We start from the raw sequence: 25,680 nt of genomic DNA, 5'->3' as shown, positions 1-25,680 counted from the left end.
CATGCGGAACTCGTGGACGAGCAGGCCCAGCTCCGGATCGGGCCTAGTGGACCACTGGACAGCCACTGGGGGCAAAGACTCACGGACAGCATCCGCGAGCGATCGACTATCGCTTGCAGCCCCTGGGGTACTCAGCTCTAGCACCTCTTCCTCGGTGCGCATTCCGGACAGGTCATCCGATCCTCCGGTCGCCATTCTCTCAGAGCATCCACCGCCGCACCTCCTTCCTCTTGCGCGCTGGACAGAAAATGGCGCTGGTCGCTTACCTGTGACGCGCGTCCTGCGCGTCCAACTCCTCCTCTTTCTGGGCCGGCTTTCTGACGCGACTGCCGCGTCACTCGTCACTCTCGGCAGCTCCGCCTTCAGCCGCGCCCCTTCTCTGTGCGCGCTGATACTCACGGGGCCGGACTTCACTTTACGCCACGCCCTCTTCCTCACTGGACGTCCCATCCTGGGACGCATCTTCACTGCTGGGCCCATCCTTCTTTGGGCCGGAACTCGTAGGGGCTGGACATCTTTTCGCGCTCTCCGGCGCTGTCCACTCCCACGATAGGCGGTTCTTCTCCCAGACTTTACCGCCATTGTCACCATCTTGGAATCCATGCTTCGGGCCGCCATCTTGGGCCGCATGCCTTCCAACACTTTCTCCTCAGTGTTCTGCGTCGGCTCTTCCTCGCTTTCTTCATGCGAGGAGCTCGCATCCTGCCGACTACGCCAAATGTAAGGTGCCCCAGCGAGGTAGTCGTGGGCGAGCTGCAGCCCCCTCTCGCTCTGGCACCCTACAGACAAAACGTGTCCTCCCTCTGATGTGTGGCTGTGTATGTGGGGCTCTCCACTTACTTCAAACCATCCGATCGCGGCTGTCTCCAGGCATTTCTCTTCTGGGACCAGGGCAGCAATAAATTCAGAGGACTCGAGGTTCTTAACCAGAACTTGAACTTTACTTGGGGAAGAGGAATATGTACAATATTTACAGGCAGATATAATGGATAAGGCCCGACAGGTTATCATCTCTCTCACAGGCGCTGGCAACTCCTTCAGCCCTGGTTCCCTCTTTAAGTGAAGCATCTCTGTGACTCTAATCTCTGGTCCAAGAGACTCTTCTGCAATACCAACAGTGATCTGGATCTGATATCTCTCCCCCACGTCTTAGCCTGGAGTCCTATTTATCTTCCTCTGCTTCCTGCAGACTAGAAGTGCCCCGGGTCCTCACTACCTTTGATGAGTTTCTCCGGCCGGCTAACAGGACTCTTGCTCTTGCGTAAGGAGACTTTCACACTGGTGATCCCACTGTCTGAGGGTACGGAGCTCCCGTCTACCCTAGCAGCCAAAATATATTCAGGCTGCCTGTATGGTTCACTGTCCTTTCTCTTACTGAAGAATCACTTCCTGATTCTGGAAACTAAACAGAGATTTTCCTAATGTGCCCACCCTCAGTGAGCTGTCATCACACAGCATTAACTCATCACTGTCTGTAACACTGCTAGCAGACTCAACCTGACATCTGCACCCAGGACAGTGGCATCTTGTGGCTGTTTAAGGTACTGCAGCCCACAAGGAATTATGCCAGGAACAAGCTCTATATCGCTCAAGGCTTGATCAGGGCACTAAGTTCCCCCTCTACTATACTGACTGGACCACTAAAGCTAACCCCTTAGCTTGGTCTACCAACAGTTCAGAGAGGTCTGACTTCAGGAACACTTCCTTTAACTATCTCAGTGCCAAGGGAAGGCTACGTCCTTCCCCACTATTACATATATATCTACCACTGTCTCTGAGCTTGATTAACAGTGCTGGCTTTATCATGGCGAGCTCTCCCTAAACTCAAATCCCTTTTCCTGGGCTTGCACTCTGACACTGGAGGAGCACAAAAGCACACTCAGTGTCAGTTCAGGCACAAGCTCATTGTGGGTGGCTCCAATCTTAAAGCACCACTCCACTCTTTTATTTCAGCGCTGGAGTGGTGCTTCTAATACAAGGTCCCTGACCCTAGTCTTATACTTACCTGCCACTGTATTTTCCTTCTATAGCTGCCACTTCCATTAGTCTTTAGCAGTTTGTGACCTGCCGGATCGCTCCAGTGTTTGCTGGGCGAGCCAGAGGTCACTTTTCAATGCACGTCTTTCAAAGCCTCGTTCTAGCTCTCATAGACTTGCATTGAGAGCTTGTGACCGTTACTTTTGACTTTTGGACAGTTAGAAGTTGCAGTGGGACCTGAGTGATGCTGATAGAAGGTGAAGATGGATAAGTATAAGACTTTGGTCTGGAAACACCATTCCAGCGCTGAAAGAAAAAAATGCTGGAGTGGTGCTTTAATAGATAAGCTGATGATGAACTTAACAACATTTTTCCAAGGATAGGAGAGGTTGACAAAGTCACATATAAAACGATTAATTCAAGCTATTGCTGTTAAAGGTGGTTTTAGAAGCTATTGATTAATCTTTCACACAATATTTTTACATTTTGCCTAGTTTTTGTTAAATAATGACATAGTGTAATTTGTCATTTGTTGTTGTTCAACTGAGGTTGTATTTGAAGGGATTGTCCCCTACTATAATATTAATAACCTATCCGCACCAAATCGGTGGGGGTGCTGGGTGTTACGGTGCTGGTGGCGGCAGGATGTGATCAGTTACGGAGCCGCATAGCACTGCTCCAGCAAATGTATAGTGATTATAGCCGGTTACTGCACATCCAAACTTATTTGAATGAGCAGGAGTGGATCTGCAGTACCCCGTTGCGGCCACTACATGGGTGACAGAGCAGTGCTGTTCCACTCCACAACTGATAACATTCGTCAGCTGTTGCTATTGGGAAGAGCTGATTGGTGGAGGTGACAGTTGTCTCCCCCCTCACCAACCTGATATTAATGACCTCTCCTGATAGAAGTAATGTATAACCCCTTTAACTATTTTTCAAACCTTCTAAAGGACCAGATTTTTTATTATGTCCTGATACATAAAACCAAAGAGGGTGTTCTCAGTTTTTTCCATGAAAAACTATGTACATTATAAAATTAGGGGCTGGTCCTAAAGATTTTACAAAGATCAGAAATCCACTTACTGTTACGTATTATTTTTAAAACTAATATCAAACTTTCAAATACAAATAGTTAAAATTAATGCAATTAGAATATTATAAAATGAAGCTGTAAGGCATTTTCTGTCTATAGTCTTGGGCTCATTTTAATTGCTCAGGGAAGACATAGTCATAGATCCCTGCAGAGTCCTACAAAATGTCCTTGGTCCCCACTGGAGCTAACCAGTCTTAATTAACCATCAACCTCTAATAACTCGAAATTAAATGTAAATCTCTAATGTCAGCACAGATCCCAAACAGGGTCTTTCCAGGAAGGAGGATAAATGATAGAAAATGAATGACTTGAGTGCTGACTGAAGACTGAAAGCTGGATGAGGGCAACAACATGCAAACATTGCATGCCTCCATTGCAGTATACAGTATCTACATTTATGCATTATACTAATTGCAGCCAAGCAAAATGCATATTTGCTAATAGCATGGGACTGACTTTACATTGGGTTTTATGGGGGCAGACTTATAGGATCTACAAAGGTAGCATTTGCACCTATATTCTGACACCTAAAGGTACCCAATGGCACCTCATAAGAGGACATCAGTATTATAAATGGCACCTGTCTGGTTGGGGGCTCTGTTACAGATTTTGCACTAGGAGCTACAGTACATGTTACTCCTCTGGGAATTTGCTTTTTATGAAAGATAGCTGACATTGCTGAACATGTAATTATGGTCATATTTGTTGTCATGCTGTTTTCTAAAGAAAAAGCCAAACAGTTGAATAATTGTTTGTTTTACATACTGATAAGAGAGAACAAGGAGCTGTAATGTTTCATACATTCTAGAGTTGACCTAAGCACAATATACACTGACTGATTTTACTTTCATCACAACCTATAGTACTGGCTTTAAAAAGCAGGATAACTATGAAAACTGTACAACAGAACTATGAATAATGACACTGAATGAACTCTAGCGTTCCTAACGAAAGGTGTTCAATGTTCCTGCAGCACCTCCACAGAGGAAATGAGGAATTACACAGTGAAATTTTTTTTATAGTTGCTCCCAATTTTCTTTTTTTGCATCTTTGAGTTTTTCCTTCCCTTCTTCCAAAAGTCACATCCTTTTTAATTTTTCTGTTGACAACAATATGAGAATATTGTTTTTTGCACTTCGAGTTGTAGTGATTAATTTTACTATTTTTCCAGTCCTATTTTATTCCTGGGACTTGTGGCTCTGGCCAGTCCGGAAGCTACTAGGTTAATCTTGTAAACCCATGAGCGCCAGCTCCCACTGCCAGTCAATGGTTCAGCTATCCTGGTTGAGACTTCTGTCTTGATTATTCCTCTTCTTTGACCTCAGCTTGTTATTTGACTACCCGCTTGTTTAATGATTCTGTTCCTGACGTGACCACTTGGTCTTGATCCTGCTTTGCGAACTTCCTATCTCTGTTTGGCCCTTACGGACGGCAGCCCTTCGTGGTAGCAATCCACTGGATCCTGTTGTAAAACATTCCTCTGGAGACAGAGTGGCTTGACCCAAGTCTCACCGAGGTAGCCCTTTGAGCTGGTGGCCTCATGCAGATGTGACAACAATATACTTAAAAACGTTAAAAAAATGTCCAAGTGTGGTGAAATTGTGAAAAATACGCTACTCCGCCTTTGTTTTGGAGGTATTATTATTATTATTATTGTGCTCATTGTGCAGAAAATTTTTTATTGGGCAACATGATTTGCCAGGTCATTAGATGAAGGTATATAGTGTTTTTTATTTTTTATTTACCGTAACTGGTGAAAAAAGTTAGTAACCCCCCCCCATGTTTATGTCACTATTTTCTGAGACGCCAAGCTTTTTAATTTTTCCTTTAATGGAGATGTATGATGGCTTGTTTTTTGCGTGGCAGTCTGTCATTTTAAAAGTTAGCATTTTGGGGTACATACAATTTTTGAAACAAACTGCAATTCTGGCTTTTCCATTTTTTTTCTTTTTGCGACGTGTACCGTAAGTGTTAAGTAATTTCATACTTTGATAAAATATGAGCTTAATAATTTTATATTTTAAATATATATTTTTTTATGTTTAAAGGTGGAAAAGGGTGATGGGTGATTCAATTTTTTTATTTTTTCCTAAATATTTTTAAAAGTGTTTTTTTTTCTCTTCTATTCCCCATGAGGGTCTTGAACTTGCGGTCCTCTGATCGCTTGTTCTACAATACCTACTATTGTGGGATGCAGCACGATGGCTCAATGGTTAGCACTGCAGCGTTGGGGTTCTGGGTTCAAATCCCACCAATGACAACATCTGCAAGGAGTTTGTATGTTTTCCCCGTGTTTGTGTGGGTTTCCTCCGAGTACTCCGGTTTCCTCCCACACTCCAAAGACATACTGATAGGGAATTTAGATTGTGAGCCCCAATGGGGACACTGCACATAATGTCTGAATTGTAAAGCGCTGCAAAATATGTTGGTGCTATACAAATAAAAAGATTATTATTATTATATAGCAAAAGCCCTCCTTCTATGAAGCCCATCCTGTCAACTGCAATCCTATAGGAGCTCAAACAGATGTCTGGGCAGAAACATGCCTCTTGATTATCATTGTTAGAGATTGACAGCAGAATTTAAAGGGTTAAACAGCAGTAAGCCGAGCTAACATAGTCAGCGTCTCCTGAGCATGCTGCATATACCCGCACCCGGACGTGATGTACATACATTTCTGAGAAACTAATCAAGATTAACAACCAATATGGCTGCATTTCCTGTTACTTAAAAAAAAAAGTTGATGCAATAAAGCATTAAAACAATGCTGATATATAAGTGAGTAAATGTTATTTATTACCAAACTACTTACTATTACTTAACCCTTTATTGCTGCTGTTACGGTGGCCCCTGTGGGATGAGGAAGTGTTGATGTCTTATCCAACATTCATATGTTCTCTACAGCCAATCACTTGATTACGTGGTCAACTAATGTACATTGAAACGTCACCACTGAGGTCAGTGATTGTCTGTAGCAGTCATGTGACTCTTAGGCTATGTTCACACATTGCGTTTTTTCAGCGTTTTTTTTCTGCAGCAAAACCTGATCTCTTGCCAGGAAGGTTTGTTCAGGATTTTGTATGTTTTTTTGCTGCTTTTTTTGGTGCGTTTTTTGGTGCGTTTTTGCTGCGTTTTTCAGGATTGCAAAGTTCAGCTTTGCTTCCACCACAGAAGCATGAACATAGGTCACCAATGCAAGACATATGTGAAACCATATTAACCAGAATTACAAATGTAACAGTGGGGGAGGTGAATTGTTCATGAATAGTTTAAGACACTGGCAGTGCATTGAGTTTGTAGGACACTATTGTTTTTACACTATGGTTTGCCATTGAATTGCTCAAGCATTGTTCAATTTCACACGTCCGTGGGCCACAGGTATTGTTCAATCTCACACCTAGCTCAGCCAATGTTTACTGTTAAGCATCACTAATTTAATTAAACTGCACTAATCCAAACTGCCATCTCATGTGACAAAGACAAGATGGTAAAATCACAAAAATAAATGAGATTCACATACTGCTCTATTTGCTTTTTTTCACTAAAAACGCAGCAAAACCTGATAGCTATGTTCACACTAGGCGTTTTTTCCGCATTTTGTTTTACTGTCCATTACTTTCAATGGCTGAAAAAATGCTGAAAGAAGTGACATGCTCTATTCTGCAAAAAAATATGCAAATCACAAAATATTGATCAATCAAGAACCTAGGTGTGTGCATGAGATTTCTGGAATCTCATAGACTTTGCTAGTACTGTAAAATGCAGCAGAAAATTTTCATTAGAAAAAGCATAAAAAAAAAGCTGAAAAAATGCAATGTGTGAACATAGCCTAAGACAAGGATTATGATGTGACTGAAAGATGTGATTTCATCACTTCCAATTCAGCAGGGATTACAGGAGTTGCAGTTCTGAACTGGTAGGAGATTCAAGGGACAAGTAATGCTTATTTCTTTATTTTACGTTCCCTATCTTTCTGTTCACTTTTGAAAAATCCAGGGAATCCCCCCTTAATATAAAGATGGCGGTGTTTTCAGTGAGCAGGTGCATGGTTCACCTGTGATATAGCTGTTTTCCTCATTGTTCTATACCTATGACAACTTTGGGTCGTGACTCAATGTCCTAAGCATAAATGTACCTGTCACCAGTAGCTGAAAATCTGTTCGCCTGAACCCTGCCGGCAATGTTCAAACCAGTTTTGTCATATTCTTAGCACAACTACAAGCTCAGAAATCTGCCTGGGCCCTGGAGCAAATTTCTTTTGAGAGAAGAGGATGGCCAAGTGGAAAATGACTCACACATGATTAGAGATCATTTTCACTGACACGTTTCAGCCGCTGAATAAAAATAAAATGTTAATTGCATTGTGGTATTGACTGCAAGAAAGTGATAAAAGTGCTGACAGCATACATTTCTTCCAAGACGTCTGATGAAAGTTACGTGTATAGTGGATTCTTCATGGGTCACTCTTAGCAATGGAAATGTTCATTAAATGACAGATCGCTTCCAGCTATTGTTTAGCTAATGAAAATAATTACATTATAGCATTTAATCTTATTAGAAACTGGCCTTACAGGTTAGCTGTCATTTTGTACTCCTGCTCCAATATGACCTGATTTCAAATGGCCTCGAGGGATTAATATACACAAAAGATGTACATGTCTTAAAGGGGTTGTCCACTACTTGGACAACTGTAGCGCCCCGAGGGTTCGGTTGCTACAGGGGTATTGCACCTCAACCAGAGGTGTGATATTTCACTCCCACGTAAGGATGGAGTATGGACCAGGGCTCAGTAGCTGCATACACACACTCACCCCATTTCCCGGGGACAGCTCGACGGTGCTCCCTTTTGAATGCAGGCACAACTGACCATGTCCCTGGCTGGAGTGGGGAGGGGGGAGAGAACCCAGTAATGTAGGAGCAGGAGGGGAAGGTTTCTGGAGCATAGGAAGGAGCTAATTGGGTGCAGGTCACCTGAGCTCAAACACAGAGAAGCAGATAAAAGGTGGGGGCCATCTTAGGAGGGAGTTCAGTTCAGAGAGGGAGAGCAGAAAGGGAGAGAGAGCTGACAGGCTCGGCCTGAGCTCAGCTCCACGAGGCAGGCCTGGAGAGAAGGCCGGGGCCAGAGAGGAGAAGAGGAGAAGGAGAAGGAAGGAAAGAGGAGAGACAAAGGAGTAGAAAGGCTCCAGAAACAAGAAGGCAGAAGGGACCCTAAGAGAGCAGAACGGACAGAAACCGTTGCAAGCCCGCGTTATATCGGGTGAAGGGTCAGGCCGTGGAAGGGTACCGGATTCCCAAGTTGGTGGAGGTAAATCATCCCTCAGCCAAAAACCGGAGGTTGTGATCATTTATTGGTGCGACCCCTTGCTACACCCGCTAGGAAGGCACCACATAGGGTCAGGGAAACTGGCGCCAAGTTTTACCAGAGAAGGCCCGAGGCAGCTGGACAGAAGCGTGGTCACTGGTGGGGCACGAGAGGCCAGAGAAAGGATAGAAGGGGGTCCTGTGCCATACTCCTGAATTGCCTGGGGGTTGACCGAGCCCCTCACCTGGTGGACGCAGCACGGCTCAGGCAGTCCTTGCTGACGGAAGTGACTTGGATAACAACTGTGAGTAAAAGGCCTGAACTGCACCATTGGACTCTGTGTGATTTATGCTGCGCCTACATTGCCCTGAGGCTACACTCTTCCCGTGGGGAGTTATCCTCTCCCTGTGCTGCACACCAACATCAGCCTCAGTGGTCTGCCTTGCAGCGGCGGTCATCTCTGACTGCAATCCACGGGTGGCATAGTCGGACATTCATAACTCTACAAATAGACTGCCACAGCATTTGGTCTGACCACCCTGAGCCACGGGATCGGGTTGCCACTACTACCCCCATCATCGCACTGAAGCCCGGTTCCGGGTGCCCCACGGCCCAGGGGGCGAGTCACAACCCTTTCTCATTCCTCATGTTTGGCCCCATTAAAATAAAAACACCTATGGTCACCATTTTTGCTGGCGCCATTCCATTGGTGTCGGCACTCGCGTTCCCAGGGCTCAAGTGAGGTTGTTACATCACGCAAGCCCTGTGCCCAATCATGATTCATTTCAGGGAGGAGGCAGAGGCTGTGACAGTGACCGCAGCCTCTGTCCCCTGCTCTGATGACACTTCATTTCAGGGAAGAGGCAGAGGCTGTGACAATGACCGCAGCCTCTGTCCCCTGCTCTGATGACACTTCATTTCAGGGAAGAGGCAGAAACTGTGACAGTGACCGCAGCCTCTGTCCCCTGCTCTGATGATACTTCGTTTCAAGGAGAGGGCAGGAGCTGTGACAGTGACCACAGCCTCTGCCCCCTGCTCTGATGACACTTAGTTTCAGGGAGAAGGCAGGAGCTGTGACAGTGACCGCAGCCTATGTTCCCTGCTCTGATGACACTTAGTTTCAGGGAGAGGGCAGGAGCTGTGACAGTGACCGCAGCCTATGCCCCCTGCTCTGATGACACTTAGTTTCAGGGAGAGGGCAGGAGCTGTGACAGTGACCGCAGCCTATGCCCCCTGTTCTGATGACACTTAGTTTCAGGAAAGTGGCAGAGTCTGTGACAGTGATGACAGCCTCTGCCCTGCGCTGATAACACTTTGTTTGAGTATACCCGCATGCACTGTGATTGTCAAACAAAGTGTCATCTCAATGTTATTTGGGATCCCAATGTTATATAGTGCATGCTGCGAGTGGCTCTGCAATTTGGATCACGTGCACCCATACAAGTCTATAGAACATGTGAAACATCGGACTGCAAATGTATGTCATCCAAGTGCAGTCTGATGTATGCTCACAGAGACAATAGAGAAGATGGAGAAATGATTGTGGGGTCCTGATGGTTCCCATGATAATCCACGCCTAAGTTATGGCCTGAGAGTCTGCCGGCTATAGCGGCCTGTTCAATTGTTAGCAACATTTTAGTGGTAGACATAAATTTTTTCATTCCCGTCATTCCACTTTGCATTCATTCTGAAAAACATCTGAAATGTTAATAAACTACCAGATTGCAATTTTGAATATGTGGACTGATGCGGTTTTTAAAACGGTATTGTCACACTTTTGCCAGAAGCAAGACAACGCATGGTGAAACGGGAGGGAAGGGGAGCTCTGCCTCTAAGGAAAGATTAAAGGGGTTCACCCCTGACACTTGCCCTGCGCAACCCTAAGCTCCTTAGCACCCCTAGATGTGTCCATTCACCCCGTGCGACGATCATGTTCCTATCCCTGTCTTACCTTGAGAATGACCCTGTCTAGTGCATAGGACAGCAGGAATGCAAGTCCTGCTCATACATAAAGATGCTAAGATAGACAATGATGAAAGAAACAGCAATCCCTCAATGCACTCCCAGACTACCGAAAAGGGAAAGGGGAAGGAAAATGTGAGACAAACCAAATAGGAGATAAGGTAAAGGTAAGGTAAAGGTAAAGGAGGATACTCAAATGTCCTCTCTTCCTCAGCTCACACCTCCAGCTCCAAACCAGGTTGTAGCAAGCTATCACTGGCAACTACTCAAGCTAAGAGGTGAGTATTTATACCAGACGGGAGTGGAGACAAACAGAACAGTTTAACCCTTGCAACAACAGAGCAAGGGAAATCTGGACAGCTTAACCCTAGCACCACCAGAGCAATGGAAATCTGCACAGCTAACTGGAAGACAAAGCAGACCCAACCAGTGCAGATGCATGTGTAGCCAGACGCCACGATATTCTGACCCCTCTCTGTCGTGGTATCCCCATGACAGGTATAACTTTGGTGAGTTTTCTAATATATAGGTTAAAGTGACAATGCGTTCTATACAAAAAGTAAAGAATAGTTTTATTCAAAGTCTCACCCCCTATAATTGTTACACATGATGATCTGTAATACCCTTTAAAAAAATCGGTTCATTTGGTTGTGTTTAAAAGGTGGCTCAATATCCTCAATGTCAACACCTGAAAACGTAATAATCATTAAAAGAGGATTTGAGTAGTTTTAATATAGAGCAGCAATAAGGGCCCCACTGCTCCTTGAAACTGTCTCCAATTTGCTTATTTGTAATTTGTAAAGAATATTTAATATTATTAATATTAGTTTATATTTTCTATTTCAAAGTAAATTTGCCCGATTACAGTCAACATTCGGTATTATTCACTGTTTTAGGTAAGTCTAATATCTAAATATTTACGCAGCGGTCTACACCACTCACATTGTGTCTTTTTACTGTCTAATTACATTTTTGCCTGAAATTCACTTACTTTAATTTATGATAGTAATTTGCAAGTGTCGCTGAGCGATATTAGGGTGATCTGCAACAACTACGATAACGTGAAGTTTATGTCATTCGACACGACCAGTAGTAACACTGGTACAAAGGCTGGTGCGTGCGTCCTCCTGCAACAGAAACTGCAAAAAGAACTACTGAGTTTGCCATGTAAGGGCTAATTATTGCAAGAGTGTTTGATAAATTGTGGCCGGTATCAACAGATCCAAATATGACATTTTTAGAGAGATTTTCCGCTGCCTGGAATCAACTGGATAAAACCAAGTTTTCGGCTGGAATGAAAGATGACATAGTTTCAACTGAGCTAGGTCCACTTAACCCCTTAACAACATTGGGATTTTCCATTTTTCTTCCCAGAGCAATAGCCTTTTTATTTTACTGTCAATATGGCCATATGAGGTCTTATTTTTTGCGGGACAAGTTGTACTTTTAAACACCATCACTGGTTTTACCATATCGTGTACTGGAAAACGGGAAAAAAATTCCAAGTGCGGTGAAATTGCAAAAGAATGCAATTCCACAGTTGTTTTTTTACCACGTTCACTGAATGCTAAAACTGACCTGCCGTTATTGTTCTCCAGGCCATTACGAGTTCGTAGATACCAAACATGTATAGGTTCTTTTTTATTTAAGAGGTAAAATAACAATCCAAAGTTTGCTAAAAAAAAAAATAAAGATGGCGCCATATTCCGAGACCCGTAGCGTCTCCATTCTTTGGTATAAGGGGCTGGGTGATGGCTTATTTTTTGTGTGTCGAGCTGATGTTTTTATTAATACCATTTTGGGGTAGATCCAATGTTTTGATTGCCCATTATTGCATTTTATTGCAATGTTGTGGCGACCAAAAAAACGTAATTCTGTCGCTTAGAATTTTTTTCTCGTTATGCCGTTTACCGATCAGATTAGTTATTTTTTTATATTGATAGATCGGGCGATTCTGAACGCAGCGATACCAAATATGTGTATGTGTTTTTTTTTAATTATTTTATTTTGAATGGGGCGAAAGGGGAGTGATTTAAACTTTTATATGTTTTTATTTTTTATATTTTTAAAAACTTTTTGTTACTCTTTCGGCTTGCTTCAATAGTCTCCATAGGAGACTAGAAGCAACAGTTGTCAGATTGCCCCTGCTGCATACAAGCGATGAGCAGATCGCTTGTATGCAGCAGAAATGCTCACTTGCTATGAGCGCCGACCACTGCGTGGCGCTGATAGCAATCGAGACATGACAACCACAGGGGTCTGCTGCAGACCCCGGGTTGTCATGCCCACCCATCGTTGACCCGCGATCATGTGACAGGGTCACCGACGGGTGGGGGTAATGCCGCGCTTCCGGCGCGGCGATGTTAAATGCCGCTGTCAGAGATTGATAGCGCCATTTAATTGGTTAACAGCCACGGGTGGATCGCGATTCCACTCCCATCTGTTCCGGGCACATGTCAGTTGTATAAATCAGCTGACATGTGCCCGGTTCAGTGCGGGCTCAGCGCCGGAGCTAGTACGCCCCAGGTCAGAAAGGGGTTAAAGAGTGTCTAGCTGAATTTTGCACCAACCAGCTGGCACAATGACATCCAAGAGATGATTACAAGGAATTGTTAACACTGGCACTCCTGTTCCTTGGTTTGCTGGCCAACCCAGATGTACACATCAACACTCTAGGTGCCTAACATCGGGCCCGATGGATATACAAAGTGATGTACGCTCTGAAGATCTTCATGTTTCGTCACCAATTTTGTTTAACTTTGTCAGAGTTAAAAAAATCTTCGTCAATTTTGCACTTTTACTGTCCGCTTATACTTAAAGGCTCGGTACCTCTGTCAGATCCAAGCCACATTGCAATGAAATGACTTGACATTACGACAAGAACTTGTAGCATACAAAGGAATCAACGTGCCTGTTGCTGAGGCAGCAATATAAACTTTCAACAGACACCTGCGGTACCTCAGTGAGATTATGGGGGTCTGACTTTTTTTGACAGTGAGGTTGTGATGTTATTGGCTCTGCATGCAGCTTGCCGAAGACCTTGTGTCACACATGAAGCTTCATCACTTTATGTCGTCCAACATAAAAAATGTTTGTTGCACTAGAAATGAACCAAGATTTTCTTCATTAAGATCCTTGTCTGCGGCACTAATGTAAGTTATATTGATGCATCCTCAAAAGTCGCCGGATTGAAAATCGTGAATGATGGCACTCATGAGTACATTTAATACATCACTGAGCACTCAAGAAGACCAGAAAGAGTTTATTCTCCAGTGTGTGGAGAAGCATCGCCATAACTATCCTGAACCAAATAAAGTGTGGTTTGTTAAAAAAAGTGAAACTGTGAAACTACTATAAAATTGTACATTTACTTTACTGCAAGACATTTATAACAAATAATTGTTAGTTTTGTGATTATTTAGCCACCAGTAAACAATGTTGCAATGTTATGAAATTTTGTGTATGTTACAGTCACACCAAAAGGAATTATTCCCAGGGGTGAGACCTAACAATTTACACAATTTTTTTTGACTGTCACCCTAATATTGGTCCCCCAAAGTAACTTAAAAACTGAGCAAATTCCTAAAAAAATAGGTTTTATAAATTTCCTTCAAAAAATGTGAAATTGTTGCTAAATTTTTAAAGCTTCTAACATCCTAACAAAGTAAAAGGACATTTTAGAAATGGTGCTGATGTAAGGCACACATGAGGTAAATGTTATTTACTAACTATTTCGTGTGGTATGACTATCTAGATTAACCACTTCGCGCCAGAGCCTGTTTTTGCCTTCGTGACCGGGCCAATTTTTTCAATTCTGACCACTGTCATTTTATGAAGTAATTACTCTGGAACGCTTCAACGGATTCCCCTGATTCTGAGATTGTTTTTTCGTGACATATTGTACTTCATGATAGTGGTAAAATTTATTCGATATCACTTGTGTTTATTTGTGAAAAAATTGGAAATTTGGCGAAAATGTTGAAAATTTTGCAATTTTCAAACTTTGAATTTTCATGCCCTTAAATCAGAGAGATATGTCACACAAAATAGTTATTAAATAACATTTCCCACATGTCTACTTTACATCAGCACAATTTTGGAACCAAATTTTTTTTTGGTTAGGGAGCTATAAGGGTTAAAAGTTGACCAGCGATTTCTCATTTTTCCAACAAAATTTACAAAAACATTTTTTAGGGACCACATCTTATTTGAAGTGACTTTGAGGGGCCTTTATGAAAGAAAATACCCAAAAGTGACACCATTCTAAAAACTGCACCCCTCAAGGTGCTCAAAACCACATTCAAGAAGTTTATTAACCCTTCAGGTGTTTCATGGGAATTTTTGGAATGTGGAAGAAAACAATGAACATTTAACTTTTTTTCACAAAAATGTTACTTTAGACCCAATTTTTTTATTTTCACAGGGGTAACATGAAAAAATGGAATACACAATTTGTAGTGCAATTTCTCATGAGCGTGCTGATACCCCATATGGGAGGGAAAACCACTGTTTGGGCGCACTGCAGGGTTCGGAAGGGAAGGAGCGCCATTAGACTTTTTGAATGTAAAATTTGTTTGAATAATTAGCGGACGCCATGTTGCGTTTGGAGAGCTCCTGATGTGCCTAAACAGTGGAAACCCCCCACAAGTGACACCATTTTGGAAACTAGACCCCTTAGGGAACTTATCTAGATGTGTGGTGAGCACCTTGCACCCCCCAGGTGCTTCACAGAAGTTTATAATATTGAGCGGTAAAAATAAAATTTTCACATTTTTCCCACAAAAAATGTTTTTCATTCCCTAATTTTGCATTATTATAAGGATAACAGGAGAAATTGCACCATGAAATTTGTTGTGCAATTTCTCCTGAGTACGCCGATACCCCATATGTGGGGTAAAACCACTGCTTTGGTGTACGGCAGGGTTCGGAAGAGAAAGGAGCGCTATGTTGGCTGGGATAGGTTGCAGACACCATGTCACATTTGAAGAGTCGCTGACATGCCGAAACAGCAGAAACCCCCACAAGTGACCCCATTTTGTAAACTACACCTCTCAAGGAATTCATCTAGGGAAGTAGTGAGTATTTTTTAATTTTTAAATTTATACCATTGGGCAGTGAAAAAAACATAATTATATTTTTACCACAAAAAAATGTTTTACCCTCAGATTTTACATTTTCACAGAGGGCAATGAGTAAAAATGGTGCCGAAATGTGTCACACAATTTCTTCTAAACGTGGCTATACCCCACATGTGGCTGTATCGTACCACTTAGCCATACGGCGAGATCTGGGAGGGACAGAGCGCTATTTGACAATTGGAGAACAAATTATTATAGAATAGGCATTTGGATTTGGGAGCACAAAATTTTCTGAATTTCTTTTGGGGGGCAAGGGCCATTTTGCTTTTCCAGAGCCTTTCTGCTACCAGTAACTTGGAATATTTTTAACAGATGACAGACCTGAGTGGGGACTAGCTTTTTTTGAGGACTGAGTTGAAGCTTTTATTGGGAACATTTTACGCAACATTTATCCGGCGCTCTAGGCTGAGCACTTACATCGGGGTTTCCATCTAAATTTCCAAGTGATGTAATTCAGATGAAACCCCTGCGGGATCCATTCACTGTAATGAGGCAGCAGAGTTACTCTGGACTCCGTCTGGCCTCTGTTTAGCGGTGTCCTTTTTTTCAGAAGTGCACAAAACTGTGGCCAATCGCACTTTTATGCACGCCTAAAAAAACTGACACTCTGGGATCACAGGCCAGACGGCATCCACAGTGGCCTATATCTGCCTCATTACAGGGAATCTTCTGCCGTGGGTTCCGTCTGAATCACGTATTTCAGAGATTTACACGGAAACTCTGGTGTAAGTGCTCAGTGCAGAGCGCAGGATAAATGTGAGCAGAGCCTTACTGCCATCTTTGGGAGACATAATAAACAAATCAGTAGCAGGTGAAGAATTGGTTTTATTTATTTTTTATTTTTTATTTGATGAGATTACTTTATTCTTCGGGTCGGTGCGATTACAGAGATACCAGATTTATATTGGGTTTTTATGACTGACAGCTGTCACACACTACGAGACGCTTTTTTTTGCAAAATCTAGTTTTTGCATCGCCATATTTTGAGAGCTACAATTTTTCCATATTTTGGCTGACAGAGTCATGTGACGGCATGTTTTTTGCGGGACCAGTTGACATTTTTATTGGTACCATTTTTGGGTACGTGACATATTTTGATCGCTTTCTATTCCGTTTTTTGGGAGGTAAAATTAACAAAAACCAACAATTCAGGAATTGTTTTTTGAGTTTTTTTTTTATGCCGTTCTGCGTGTGGTAAAAGTGATAAGGCTGCATTATTCTTCGGGTCAGTACGTTTACAGCGATACTACACTTACTGTATATTTTTTTATGTTTTTGCGCTTTTACACAATAAAACAATTCTATAGAAAAAATAATTTTTTTGCACCGCTTTATTCTGAGCGCTATAACTTTTTTATTTTTCGGCTGATGGAGCTGTATGGCGGCTTTTTTTTTGTGGAACAAGATGATGTTTTCAGTGGTACCATTTTTATTTCCATTTTGCTTTTTGATCGCATTTTTTTCCACTTTTTGTTTGGCGATATGATGAAAAAGCATAGTTTTTTGCTCCGTTTTTTATTTATTTTTATTACGGTGTGCACAGAAGGAGTTAATTAGTGTGACAGTTTTATAGATCGGGTTGTTTCGGACGTGGCGATACCAAATATGTGTACTTTTTTTGTTTTTGCATAAATACACCGTGTGCAGAATTATTAGGCAAATGAGTATTTTGATCACATGATACTTTTTATACATGTTGTCCTACTCCAAGCTGCATAGGCTTGAGAGCCAACTCCCAATTAAGTAAATCTGGTGATGTGCTTATCTGTAATGAGGAGGGGTGTTGACTAATGACATCAAAACCCTATATAAGGTGTGCTTAATTATTAGGCAACTTCCTTTCCTTTGGCAAAATGGGTCAGAAGAGAGATTTGACGGGCTCTGAAAAGTCCAAAATTATGAGATGTCTTGCAGATGGATGCAGCAGTCTTGAAATTTCCAAACTTTTGAAGCATGATCACCGAACAATCAAGCGTTTCATGGCAAATAGCCAACAGGGTCGCAAGAAGCGTGTTGGCCAAAAAAGGCCCAAAATAACTGCCCATGAATTGAGGAAAATCAAGCGTGAAGCTGCCAAGATGCCATTCGCCACCAGTTTTGCCATATTTCATAGCTGCAACGTTACTGGAGTATCAAAAAGCACAAGGTGTGCGCTACTCAGGGACATGGCCAAGGTACGGAAGGCTGAAAAACGACCACCTTTGAGCAAGAAACATAAGATAAAACGTCAAGAATGGGCCAAGAAATATCTTAAGACTGATTTTTCAAAAGTTTTATGGACTGATGAAATGAGAGTGACTCTTGATGGGCCAGATGGATGGGCCAGAGGCTGGATCAGTAAAGGGCAGAGAGCTCCACTCCGACTCAGACGCCAGCAAGGTGGAGGTGGGGTACTGGTATGGGCTGGTATTATCAAAGATGAACTTGTGGGACCTTTTCGGGTTGAGGATGGAGTGAAGCTCAACTCCCAGACCCACTGCCAGTTTCTGGAAGACAACTTCTTCAAGCAGTGGTACAGGAAGAAGTCGGTATCGTTCAAGAAAAACATGATTTTCATGCAGGACAATGCTCCATCACATGCATCCAACTACTCCACAGCATGGCTGGCCAGTAAAGGTCTGAAAGAAGAAAAAATAATGACATGGCCCCCTTGTTCACCTGATCTCAACCCCATAGAGAACCTGTGGTCCATCATAAAATGTGAGATCTACAGGGAGGGAAAACAGTACACCTCTCGGAACAGTTTCTGGGAGGCTGTGGTGGCTGCTGCACGCAATGTTGATCAAAAACTGATCAAGCAACTGACAGAATCTATGGATGGAAGGCTGTTGAGTGTCATCATAAAGAAAGGTGGCTATATTGATCAGTAATTTTTTTGGTTTTGGTTTTTGCATGTCAGAAATGTTTATTTCTAAATTTTGTGCACTGATATTGGTTTACCTGGTGAAAATAAACAAGTGAGATGGGATTATATTTGGCTTTTATTTAGTTGCCTAATAATTCGGCACAGTAATAGTTACCTGCACAAACAGATATCCTCCTAAGATAGCCAAATCTAAAAAAAAAACCGACTCCAACTTCCCAAAATATTAAGCTTGGATAGTTATGAGTCTTTTGGGTTGATTGAGAACATAGTTGTTCATCAATAATAAAAATAATCCTCTAAAATACAACTTGCCTAATAATTCTGCACACAGTGTATACGGATTTATTGGTTTAATATTTTATTTATTTATTTTTATTTATTTTGTGATTTTTTTTTTAACAGTTTGAAAACATTTTTTTGACTTTTTTTTTTACATTTTTACTTAGTCCCTGTATGGGACATTAATTTTTATTTTTCTAATCACTGATGTCATGCAATGTAATAGACATGTATTACATTACATGACATCTTTGCTGACTGTTTCACAGTCAGTGTCTCCTGCCAGGCTTCAGCTGCAGGCTGAGCCTAGCAGGACACCATATATGGCAGATCTGGAGGCGGTCATGTGACCTCCAGCTGCCATAACAATGGAAGGTCCTGGAAGATATCAGGGGGCCGTCGGAGAGGTATGTTGACGACCCCCTCTCCTCTCACTATCTTCTATATGCCGTGATCACTATAGATCGCGGCATATAGAAGATAGCAAAGGGTTAACATCATTGGGACCTGATCCAATCAGGTCCCAATGATGTCCCCTATCAGAGCTATCGCTCTGCACCCGAACCGCAGCGCTTGGGGGTCCTGAGCGCTGCGGGACCACCCACCATTTTTAAACGTCGGCGCAGCACAGAGCCCAGGCAGCGCCAACGTTTCTGTACAGTGGGCGGTCCTGAACCGGTTAAAGGTAGAAACATTCAAAGTTTGAAAATTGAAAATGCTTTGAAATTTTTGTCAAATTTCTGATATTTTTATAAATAAATATATAACATATCGACCTAAATTTACCAGTAAGAAAGTACAATGTGTCACAAAAAAATCAATCTGAAAATCACTGGAAATTGTTAAAACAGAGTTATTGCCACATAAATTGACATGTCAGATTTCAAAAATTTGGTTGGTCGCTAAGGGGACATGACAGATTTCCTTTAACTGCTCAGGGCTCATTGTTGATGTTACGTTCTAGTGGAAGGACGGACAATATTTTCATGCCTATCTACTATTTTTAGATATAGTGATTAAAAATTAATTTTAATTGGACACTTTTATCTCTGGCACAGTAGTTTAAATGATGGTTCTATAGTTCTTTATAAAAATATACAGTGGTGGCCAAAAGTATTGGCACCCCTGCAATTCTGTCAGATAATACTCAGTTTCTTCCTGAAAATGATTGCAATCACAAATTCTTTGGTACTATTATCTTCATTTAATTTGTCTTCAATGAAAAAACACAAAAATAATTGTCCTAAAGCCAAATTGGATATAATTCCACATCAAACCTAAAAAAGGGGGTAGACAAAAGTATTGGCACTGTTAGAAAAATCATGTGATGCTTCTCTAATTCGTGTAATTAACAGCACCTGTAACTTACCTGTGGCACCTAACAGGTGTTGGCAATAACTAAATCACACTTGCAGCCAGTTAACATGGATTAAAGTTGACTCAACCTCTGTCCTGTGTCCTTGTGTGTACCACATTGAGCATGGAGAAAAGAAAGAAGACCAAAGAACTGTCTGAGGACTTGAGAAACCAAATTGTGAGGAAGCATGAGCAATCTCAAGGCTACAAGTCCATCTCCAAAGACCTGAATGTTCCTGTGTCTTCCATGCGCAGTGTCATCAAGAAGTTTAAAGCCCATGGCACTGTGGCTAACCTCCCTAGATGTGGACGGAAAAGAAAAATTGACGAGAGATTTCAACGCAAATTGTGCGGATGGTGGATAAAGTACCTCGACTAACATCCAAACAAGTTCAAGCTGCCCTGCAGTCGGAGGGTACAACAGTGTCAACCCGTACTATCCGTCGGCGTCTGAATGAATAGGGACTGTATGGTAGGATACCCAGGAAGACCCCACTTCTTACCCTGAGACATAAAAAAGCCAGGCTGGAGTTTGCCAAAACTTACCTGAGAAAGCCTAAAACGTTTTGGAAAAATATTCTCTGGTCAGATGAGACAAAAGTAGAGCTTTTTGGGAAAAAGCATCAACATAAAGTGTACAGGAAAAAAAAAGAGGCATTCAAAGAAAAGAACATGGTCCCTACAGTCAAACATGGCGGAGGTTCCCTGATGTTTTGGGGCTGCTTTGCTGCCTCTGGCACTGGACTGCTTGACAGTGTGCATGGCATTATGAAGTCTGAAGACTACCAACAAATTTTGCAGCATAATGTAGGGCCCAGTGTGAGAAAGCTGGGTCTCCCTCAGAGGTCATGGGTCTTCCAGCAGGACAATGACCCAAAACACAGTTCCAAAAGCACTATAAAATGGTTTGAGAGAAAGCACTGGAGATTTCTAAGGTGGCCAGCAATGAGTCTAGACCTGAATCCCATAGAACACATGTGGAGAGATCTCAAAATGGCAGTTTGGAGAAGGCATCCTTCAAATATCAGGGACCTGGAGCAGTTTGCCAAAGAAGAATGGTCTACAATTCCAGCAGAGCATTGTAAGAAACTCATTGATGGTTACCGGAAGCGGTTGTTCGCAGTTATTTTGGCTAAAGGTTGTGCAACCAAGTATTAGGCTGAGGGTGCCAATACTTTTGTCTGGCCCATTTTTGGAGTTTTGTGTGAAATGATCAATGATTTGATTTTTGCTTCATTCTCTTTTGTGTTTTTTCCTTGCAAGCAAATTAAATGAAGATAATAAGACCAAAGAATTTGTGATTGCAATCATTTTCAGGAAGAAACTGAGTATTATCTGACAGAATTGCAGGGGTGCCAATACTTTTGGCCACCACTGTATACTGTTGGTTTTGAAGTGGTATTGCGGTTGGATCCAAGAGTTACAATAGCCTTGAAATTTTTATAAAGGAACAGACAGACACATAAATATCTGTTTTTGTGTACACAAGGTCACATGTTGAAGAATTACAGTATCTGCAATTCCTTAAAAACATTTTTCTACATGAATCCATTCCACTGTAAGTAGGAGCGGTCATCAGTTAAAATAGAAAAAAATAATATTTCCTCATGACTCCTCTGAAGTTTGGCAATTGCTAATAGATATTTTTATTTCTATAGTTTACTGTCTATAGATTAATCAGCTAATGCTGGGGTCCCCAACCTGTGTCTCGGGAGCCACATGTGGCTCGTGGGTTTATTATTTGTGGCTTGTGGCTTCCTGCCAACTTGTTGCATTAGTGCCAGGTCTAGCAAACAGCTATCGAGCAGGTCTCCAGATGGTGACTTTTGTGAGTAACCCCACAGAGAACAGCAGATCTGAATGTGCATTATACTGGTAATAGGGGGCTCTGGATGTGACTCTCAACCATTTCTCAGAGCTGAATTTGACTCTTAAGGCAAGACCCATTGGGGACCACTGAGCTAATGTAACTAGGCTAGAAATTTCTACACCCAAATTTGAATCCCCTGCCCAGATACACCCAAAGAACGTTACAAAAGTTCCCACTTTGGGAAAATTTACTTAACTCAATCCACTTAGGTTAATTTTTGGGATAACCCTGCCAAAAATAAAATTGTTAAGTGGTAAAAGAAATTGAATACAATGCAGTTTCCAAAAAATATTAGATTTTTGGTACTGTTTCCATCACCGATCTTTCATATCTGAGGCTAAATTTAGCTGTGCCATGACTATATGCACCTGTCACCTGCATAAAGTGACATAATGTTCATACATTTGACGGTGTTGAAAAGAAAGTCATGGAGTTAATAGCCACAAACGACTATGTCATTCAGATACATATGTCTCTCGTTGACTGCCTCGGGCTCATCATAGCCTACGCACACATTAGTGCTGATGTCAGAAAATGTTCCCATTGTGTACACAGAAAATGCACCACAGACGTTGCCTAAAACACATTTAAACACCATGTGATAACTGATTACTGTGCAGCGCTGTTGTTCACTATTTTAGAATATTTCTCAATGACAGCAAGTGGAAATCCTGAACACCAGGTCCAGAAAGTAAATCAGAAATTTGATTATAGGGTTTATCCAGGACTTAGTTTTTATGCCGTAGTAAAAAAAAAACAAAAACAGGCAGGCATTTGATACCTACCTGCCTTTTGTGCTTGGCGCCAATCTTTGCCGGTAAAGAGAGGTCACAGACTGCTCCTGCCAGCGATTCAGCTGCTCAACGTCAACAGAGCAGCTCTTCCTCTTCCAGGTTGCTCTGGCGACGGGCGTGACTGACGATGTCATGCTGATTGACAGCTGGCTTAAGCAGCGAGGAGCTGGCTATTAATCAGCATGATGTCGGCAGTCATGCCCCGTCAACAGAGCAAAGCAGATGAGAAGCCGCTGAATTGCTGACAGTAGCGAACTACACAGCTTCACTGCGCACGCGCGGGGAAAATGGCGCGTGCGCAGTGAATCTGGTAATCACACAGCCTCATTGCGCAGGCGGCTGGACATGTACAAATGCGCATGCGCCCCACAATAATAGCGCTTGCCGAGAGCAGATTTCAAATACATGGGCGGCGCCAGCAGTGACTGAATGCTGCGCCAACCCATGACTGAATGTGAGAATCACACCCCTATGACTGAATACGAGCAGGTAAGACAAATTATATATAAGGTTATAAAATCATTAAACTACCACCGATTTTAATGAAAAAAGCTTGTTGGGGATGCACATTGCATCACTAACAACGCTATGGGGGCAGTGTAGATAGTAGCTAGGACGTGGCAGGTTCCCTTTAAAGGATATGTTTGACAGAATTGATTTTATTTGATTAATTTAATTGTATTTCTCTCGTTACATTGATGTTTTGCACAGGATAATTGTTGGTTATTAGCGCAAATTGAGTTTTGTTACAAAATGAGTTATAATAAAGGAAAAATATTTTCTTGCACAACATGTGATAATGTTGGGTTTGTTTTCAGTTACATAGACAAAGGGATTGATACATAGCTTAAAGGAACACTAATCCTTTGACAACTCTTCTAGCGGAATGTGATAAGATAAAAATAACCAAAACAAAAAACAAAACGGCAAAACTCATAATGATGGCACAAATGATAAAGCCTCCTAAAGCAAGGAGACGTGCACGCACCACTTAGGACTTCCTCTTGTTCCGAGAATATAAATGGATGCGATATTTTGAAAGTTAACAAAACCACAGACAACAGACAAAAGTTCATGCTTTAAGTTTGATGGGGCTAGACAAAGTATTATGATAGTTGATATTTATCAATCTTGATCTAGTAAGCTGTAAAATGTTATTTTACAGCTATATGATCGTATCATCTTGGCCCCTATCCTGAATATCACGATTAGTATAATTTTAAAGTTGCCAATGTACATTTGATTAAAGATGACTTGGTTCTCTTATTCAGTCGTTGCCATCACTCTATATATTGTGTAATGGGGTGTCTAGACTCCCCCAGTGGTAGATGTCTTTGATGAAAGATATATAGGAAATGTTACATTTCTGCATCACTGATCATTTGTTCCTGCAAGAGATACTTTTCTGCCAGACTCTTCTAGTACTGGCTTATTGGTCCCTCCGCATTAAAAACACATGCATGCTTATCTTAGCTGAGTGTAGTTGTATATGGGGAATTGGGAAGAATTATTAGTTGAATGCATCTAAAATATTTGGGACATTTATCAATGATCTATGTGTTATCACAGTTTTTTTTATTTAATTTAGACATGATGTGATGGCCAGGTAAGCAAAAGTCTTTAAATGGGTTGTCTAACATTTTTTCTTCAGGAGTGAACTGCTGCCCTGCCCCTCAGTGTCATCCTGCCTGGGTGGCAGTGTGCTCCTGAAGATTGACAGTATGGACCAACGACATGGTTGCACCGCTGACCTGAATTGTGAGCTAGACCATTCCGCAAGCAGATGTAATTTGGCCCTGTAGCATCGTAGGAGCACAGGGGCTCTTAAAGAAGCACTGCTCCCATCAAAGTTTTTATTCTCTTAACCACTTCGCGCCAGAGCCTGTTTTTGCCTTCGTGACCGGGCCAATTTTTTCAATTCTGACCACTGTCACTTTATGAGGTAATTACTCTGGAACGCTTCAACGGATCCCCCTGATTCTGAGATTGTTTTTTTGTGACATATTGTACTTCATGATAGTGGTAAAATTTCTTCGATATCACTTGCGTTTATTTGTGAAAAAATCGGAAATTTGGCGAAAATTTTGAAAATTTTGCAATTTTCAAACTTTGAATTTTCATGCCCTTTAATCAGAGAGATATGTCACACAAAATAGTTAATGAATAACATTTCCCACATGTCTACTTCACATCAGCACAATTTTGGAACCAAAATTTTTTTCTGTTAGGAAGCTATAAGGGTTAAAAGTTGACCAGCGATTTCTCATTTTTACAACAAAATTTACAAAAACATTTTTTTAGGGACCACATCTTATTTGAAGTGACTTTGAGGAGCCTTTATGACAGAAAATACCCAAAAGTGATACCATTCTAAAAACTGCACCCCTCAAGGTGCTCAAAACCACATTCAAGAAGTTTATTAACCCTTCAGGTGCTTCACAGGAATTTTTGGAATGTGGAAGAAAACAATGAACATTTAACTTTTTTTCACAAAACTGCTACTTTAGCCTCAAATTTTTAATTTTCACAAGGGCAGCCAGAAAAAATGGACCCTAAAATGTGTTGTGCAATTTCTCCTGAGCACGCTGATACCCCATATGTGGTGCAAAGCCACTGTTTGGGCGCACGGCATGGCTCGGAAGGTAAGTAGCGCCATTTGACTTTTGGAATGGAAATTTGACTGGAATCGATAGCGGACGCCATGTTGCATTTGGAGAGCCCCTGAGGTGCCTAAACAGAGGAAACCCTCAACAAGTCACCCCATTTTGGAAACTAGACCCCTCAAGGAACTTATCTAGATGTGTGGTGAGCACCTTGAACCCCCAGGGGCTTCACACAATTTTATAATGTTGAAGGGTGAAAATAAAAAAACACATTTTTATCACAAAACTGCTACTTTAGCCTCAAATTTTTAATTTTCACAAGGGCAGCCAGAAAAAATGGACCCCAAAATGTGTTGTGCAATTCCTCCTGAGCACGCTGATACCCCATATGTGGTGCAAAGCCACTGTTTGGGCGCACGGCATGGCTCGGAAGGTAA

This window comes from Phyllobates terribilis, unplaced genomic scaffold (assembly GCF_046119375.1).
Source record: "Phyllobates terribilis strain yellow unplaced genomic scaffold, ASM4611937v1 Scaffold_4__5_contigs__length_816908805, whole genome shotgun sequence".
Classification (NCBI taxonomy): Eukaryota; Metazoa; Chordata; class Amphibia; order Anura; family Dendrobatidae; genus Phyllobates; species Phyllobates terribilis.
The sequence above is the reverse complement of the archived record's forward strand: the minus strand, read 5'-3'. Positions refer to the sequence as shown.